Below are 6,000 nucleotides of genomic sequence, written 5' to 3'. Positions count from 1 at the left end.
ATAGGAGACAGAGTTTGAGGGCAGGCTCATGAATAATGCCCAAACCTAGATAAGACATGGTAATGAAGACCTCTAAAGATCAATGTGAAGATTAAGTGGATAACAAGAAAAAGTCATCTGGATCTGGCTGGCATAGCTCAGTGGATTGAGCGCGGGCTGGGAACCAAAGTGTCCCAGGTTCGATTCCCAGCCAGGGTACATTCCTGGGTTGCAGGCCAGAACCCCCAGCAACCACACAGTGATGTTTCTCTCTCCCTCTCTCCCTCTCTCCCTCCCTCCTTTCCCTCTCTAAAAATAAATAAACAAAATCTTTAAAAAAAAAAAAAAGAAAAAAAAAAAAGAAAAAGTCATCTAGCATAGTTAATGTAAATGACTGGTGAGGTTATCATTTGGCCCATTTGATGGAGAGATAAGGTTCTTAAAGATGTTCTCTATGAATCCTTTATTATATTCTGACCAACTGTTATTATTTTTCTCTTTCATGTAGGAAGGGCAACTCTTTTGGTGACCAGATGGGGACCTTGGTATCCTTGAATATGTATAATCTCACAGAGCTCTTATCACTACCTGCTTATACTCTAGTTGTGAATATTAACAGTCGATATTCATTGAATGCTTACCATGGAAATTCCATGGACAAGTGAATTCTGTGTATCACTTACTTAATTTTCATAACATCCCTGAAAGCTAGGCAGCCCTTCATTTTACATGTAAGGAGGACGAGACCTGCAGTCACCTGCCCAGGACCATGTAAGTGGCAGAGTGAGGACCCAAACCCAGATCTCAAAGTTTGTGCTCTTAGCCACATTAAACAATATATGTGCCTGACTTTGTTTCCTAATAGTATTAAGTTGCTTCAATGAATATTTTTGTTTATCTTAGTACGTTCTCAGTGCATATCCCAAGACCTTGAACAAAGTAAATAATCATGAGAAATATTTACTAATACTCTAATGGGTATTATATTTGTGAAGAGAATTGTAGGTTCAGGCATGAGAATTTAGGTTTTATGAGTGACACATTTAAGGGTAGCAGAGTATGCTACTCCCAAACATGACACATTTGGTATAAAGATGCAACTGGGAAGCAGCAGATGCAAGAAAAGCTCTCTACTGCCCCCTGTTGGCCTAAAATCAGGGCATACATTTCTTTTTGTAAAGACGTCCCCCTTCCCTTTGCCATACCAAGAAGAAAAGAACAATGATTCGCAGGAGGCAATAAGGAGAAGATGGCACTTAAATGGGTCTGCACAAACAAACCTTCCTAAGGTACAATAATTCTTATTTTCCATTTGTTTCCCCCATATACTTACCTTCTCACAATTTCTTGCCCCTTGAGGCCCAATCCTGTTATTCTTTGTCTTAGCACTTCTCCACAAATGTAATACCCTTGTTAAAATGATAATATAAGCTCCCAGACCTAAGTGCTTTTAGGGATTTTTGATGTTCTTTTCTGTGGGCCCCTTCCTGTCCTGTGCATTAGAAAGAACCCTTTTCTCTTAATCTTTTCATCAGCCCGATCCCAGGCTCTCGCTGCAGCGCCTAAGAGGGTAGAAGAAACATTATTTTTAACTTTCCTACATATTCAAAGTTAAGAATCAGACAACCTTTGTGTCACTCAACAGTAAAATAATCACCTTCTGCGGGACCTTCGAGCTATTAGGTCCAGAAGCCATTCCCTGCCTTGGATCAATTGTGTTTCCTTCTCCACTTCAGTCATCCTTAGAAGGTGTTCCCAAGACAAAAATGAGAGACACATTGACCATTCATATGATATTACAGTTCGTGGCTTCAAAAATCTGAAGTTGTTTTCATCTATATGTCAAATTTGAATGTATTGGGAAAATGGTTGAATTATAAAGTAGCATTAAGCTGAGCATACCTAGGTAGATCCTGGGGCAATACTCCCAGACTTCCCGCTAATACTCTTGATGCCAGAATCCTTGGGGTTTTCTTTTTTATTTAGTGGTTTTGGTTTATGTGTGGGTTTATGTGCAGAAAAGTCATTCACGGTCAAATACTATTCTTATCCTAACCAGCATCTTGTAAACATATCATGTTAGTCCAAGAAAAACAAAAGGCTCAGCATAAATTTATTACTACAAACAAAACCATCTGAATTAAATGGATAAATTAAATGTAGGGTATGAACTGAAGAGAAGAATCGAGAATTTTTCCTTTTTTGATTTGCCTAGAGAGCAGGCTTGCCATCCACATGGCTAGAACACAGGAAGGAAAGCTCAGAGTGCTCTCAGGGGAGATTTATTCTCCCTGACTCTCACAACTATTAACAGTTTGCTTACTCAGATTCATGGTTGTCAAATTAAAAAAATATATCTAAAAGTTAGAAGTGGAATCTAGAGGTTACAAAGTGTTCTTTCAGTTTAGAACTGTGTTGGAGCCTTTTACTGACTTCCTATTGACTGGATTACTTTGCAGCTCTGAAGAAGCAGAGATTAATTCATCAATGCAAATAGTTCCTGTCCAGTAGAGGAAAAGATAATTCTTAAGGGTATGGTTCATGAACCAGTTTTGGATCCAAACCAGCAATCTTCTCTACCATTCCTTTATTAAATTGCCTGTAAACACCCAGTTTCTCAAATGCACTTTGAACTGATTTTAGTATCTCCCTGATTCTTTCATGAATCAATGAGTTACATATAAAATCTTTTTTTATAATTAGAAGAAACAGGCTTTTTAAAAAAGATTTTATTCATTTATTTCTAGAGAGAGGAGGGAGGGAGATAGAGAGAGAGAGAAAAACATCAATGTGCAGTTGCTGGGGGTCATGGCCTGCAACCCAGACATGTACCCTGACTGGGAATCGAACCTGCGACACTTTGATTTGCAGCCCGCGCTCAATCTACTGAGCTATGCCAGCCAGGGCATAAAATCTTTGACACATGTTTATTTTATATTTACATGAGGGTTATCATTCTACCTTTTTGAAAATTATGCTTTAATATTGTTTTCCACAGAACTGAAAAGCTGCCATTCAAAATGATCCATGATCCGGAGCACCTACCCATTGATTAGTCTGAGGAAGCAATACAATAAATTCTCCTGCTGTTAACAAACAAAGGAGTAAGGAAGCTGGCAATTGGCTAGACTTCAGGCAGCACAAATGGTCTAAGATTAGCTGCTGCTTTTTGACATGTCGATTCGATCATGTGTTAGTTTTCTATCACTGCTGTAACAATTTAGTATAAAACACCACAATTTTATTATCTTACTTTTCTGTAGATCAAAAGTCTGACATGTATCTCACTGGGTGAAAGTCAGGGTGTCATTAGGGCTGTGGTGTCTTGGGAGGTTCTAGGGGCGATTAAGGGCAAATCATGCACCTCAGCTTCTCCCTGCTTCTTATATTGCTCAACTCACAGCCTGGCCCCTTACATCTATCTTCAAAGCCGGCAATGGAAGCGTGAATCCTCACAGCACATTACTCAGTCTGTGTCTCCTCCCTCACCTACACTTTTACGGGCTCTTGTGATTACATTGGATTTAGCCAGATAATCTAGGATAATCTCCCCATGTTCAGGTCAGCTGTTTGAAACCTTAATTCCATCTGTAACTTTAATTCCCCTTTGCCTTAATATAACACATTCACAGGTTTCATGGATGATGGCATCTTTGAGGCCATTATTTGCTTACTATAGTTTATAAAGAGACAAAGGAGAAAACAGAGAATTTAGGAAAATAATATATATATAATACACGTATTATACACACACACACACACAAACACACCCTATTTTTTGCTGAGAAATCTTCCCAGTGTCTTTGTGGACTGATAATCAGAACTATTTCCCTTGTTAACAAAGGCAGAGTGGGCCTTCCACGGCATGTATGTACAACGGCAAATGCTAACCACATTTGTGCAAACATTTATGCATGTGCAAAGCATTTTAAATAGATCTACACCACTCTACTTTCATACTGTGAAAGATGTGATGTAGTTACGGACTTTGGGGTCAGACAGACTTGAACTTAACTTGACTCTATTGCTTACTACTCCCCTGAACTTGGAACAATTTACCTAACCTTCCTGAGCTTTGATTTCCTCATCTATAAATTGAAGATTAATAATAACTAGCACGAAAGGTTATTGAGAAGGTTGAATGTAATAATGTCTGTGAAATGAACAGAGAGAGGATCTAAGTATATTTTTCATATTTTTCCCTTTAGACTTCTTCTCAGGGGTTTAGCTCTCTTAGCCTAGGACACATAACCCCAGAGAGTATAAATCTAGTGCTATGCCTCAGTATGGATTTGTACCCACATCCTGGAAAAATAGACCAAACAAAACAAAACAAAAAACCCAAAAAGACCACTTGAAGTCCCACAGAGGTGAAATTTGCACACAGGAAATGGAATACTTTTTTCATATAAAATGATAGAAATAAGGGGATCAGAATACATTGCCCCCAAATACACCACTTTGGCATAAGTATTATTTTGAGCTAAAGGCGATTGAGAATTAACAGATGTAGAAAGATTTCTCTAATAAATTTCCCTTTGTGGAAGGTCCCCTCCAGCTCTCCTCCCCAACCTCAACCCTCACCTGGGGAGGGAAGACAGCACACTCCCAGCAGTTTAGCAATTTGCATCCCAGAGAGCCTCCTACCTTTTCCATTTGCTAAGGGTATAGAAGCTTCTTTTGAGTTTATTTCTTTTCAGTGAACTCCCATACATATTAACAAAAATTGTGTGCCTTTTCTCCGGTTTGGCTTTGTTAGTTTAATTAAATGGGTTCCCATTTGGGAGCCCATTTAATTAATGGGCTCTCTTGAATCTAAGAGAATAGAAGTTTTTCCTCCTCTACAGTAAATTCATTAAGTCACAAACATTAACTAAATTGTGAGTTTAAAAAGTTATGATATAGGCTGAATTAAAAATAAAGAGTGGCTTAGATACATTTGGTGATGACAAAAATATACTGAGTTACTAAAGGAAACTAATAATAGGTTGAACTGTGTGTCAGATACTGTATGAAATAGTGTGTAAACATTTCATTCATTTTCAAGAAATACTAGGTGTTATTCCCATTTTATGGAAAGAATACCAAAGCTGAGAGGCATGATTTGCCCTTAATCAACGGCAACTGCTTAAACTGGTGATGCCTTTGTTATTGTAAACCTTATGCTACTCAAGGATGTGGGAGTGTATATTTCTCCTGGAGGGAGGATGCATGCAATATCGAGCTGAACCAATCAACAGAGTGATTTTAAACTTCTGTTCTAAAGAAAGGGAATAGGATGGGTGGAGTGTTGGAAAAAGCTGTCCTTAACCCTCTTAGGTTCCCAGGCTGAGTCTGAAAATTAAACTGACAAAGATTTACAGGAGAAAAACATTCAAATTCTTTAAAAAATGACTAAAGAAGACAATTTAGGTGATACATACAAACTTCATTGAACACCTCCTGAAGTGGACAGTCTCCATTTGGTGGACTGCAAAATCTGGGGCAAGGCAGGAAGCTTTATGGGATAAAGAATAGTGAACGAAGAAGTAAATAAACAGCCCAGAGCTAGTCTGGCATTTGGGGATTGACTGACTGGATATGCTGTGTTTCTGGTCCAGTACAGCGTTTACGGTAACGTAAAAGTTAGCTATGTTTCAGTTGCTGGGAATCCTAGGCAGGAGTGGCTCCATCTTGGGCCTACAAATTTATTTCAACAACATTTATTTAAGCTGTATGTGACACGAGAGCCTTCATAAGGAAATGAAGAATCAAATAAAGTTAGACTGGTGTATCTTTATGCTGGGTTTGAGGAAGAGTGGATGGTAGCGGAGAATATCATAGGTAGAGTATGGTTAAGTGCAGTTAACTGCAGAAAGGTTAGCTCGGCCTGTTAGTATTCTTCTTGCTGTTCCTTTGTCTTCGGGGATAAGGGTCCTCCTTTCTTCCAGAGGGTTTTTGACCTGTTTTAGGAAAGAAGAAAGAGGGAAGGATGAAGTCAGAGTGACTTTCCCGTTTCTGCCCTTTTCTCAAACGTCTTCA

Source organism: Phyllostomus discolor, chromosome 2 (genome assembly GCF_004126475.2).
Source record: "Phyllostomus discolor isolate MPI-MPIP mPhyDis1 chromosome 2, mPhyDis1.pri.v3, whole genome shotgun sequence".
Classification (NCBI taxonomy): Eukaryota; Metazoa; Chordata; class Mammalia; order Chiroptera; family Phyllostomidae; genus Phyllostomus; species Phyllostomus discolor.
The sequence above is the reverse complement of the archived record's forward strand: the minus strand, read 5'-3'. Positions refer to the sequence as shown.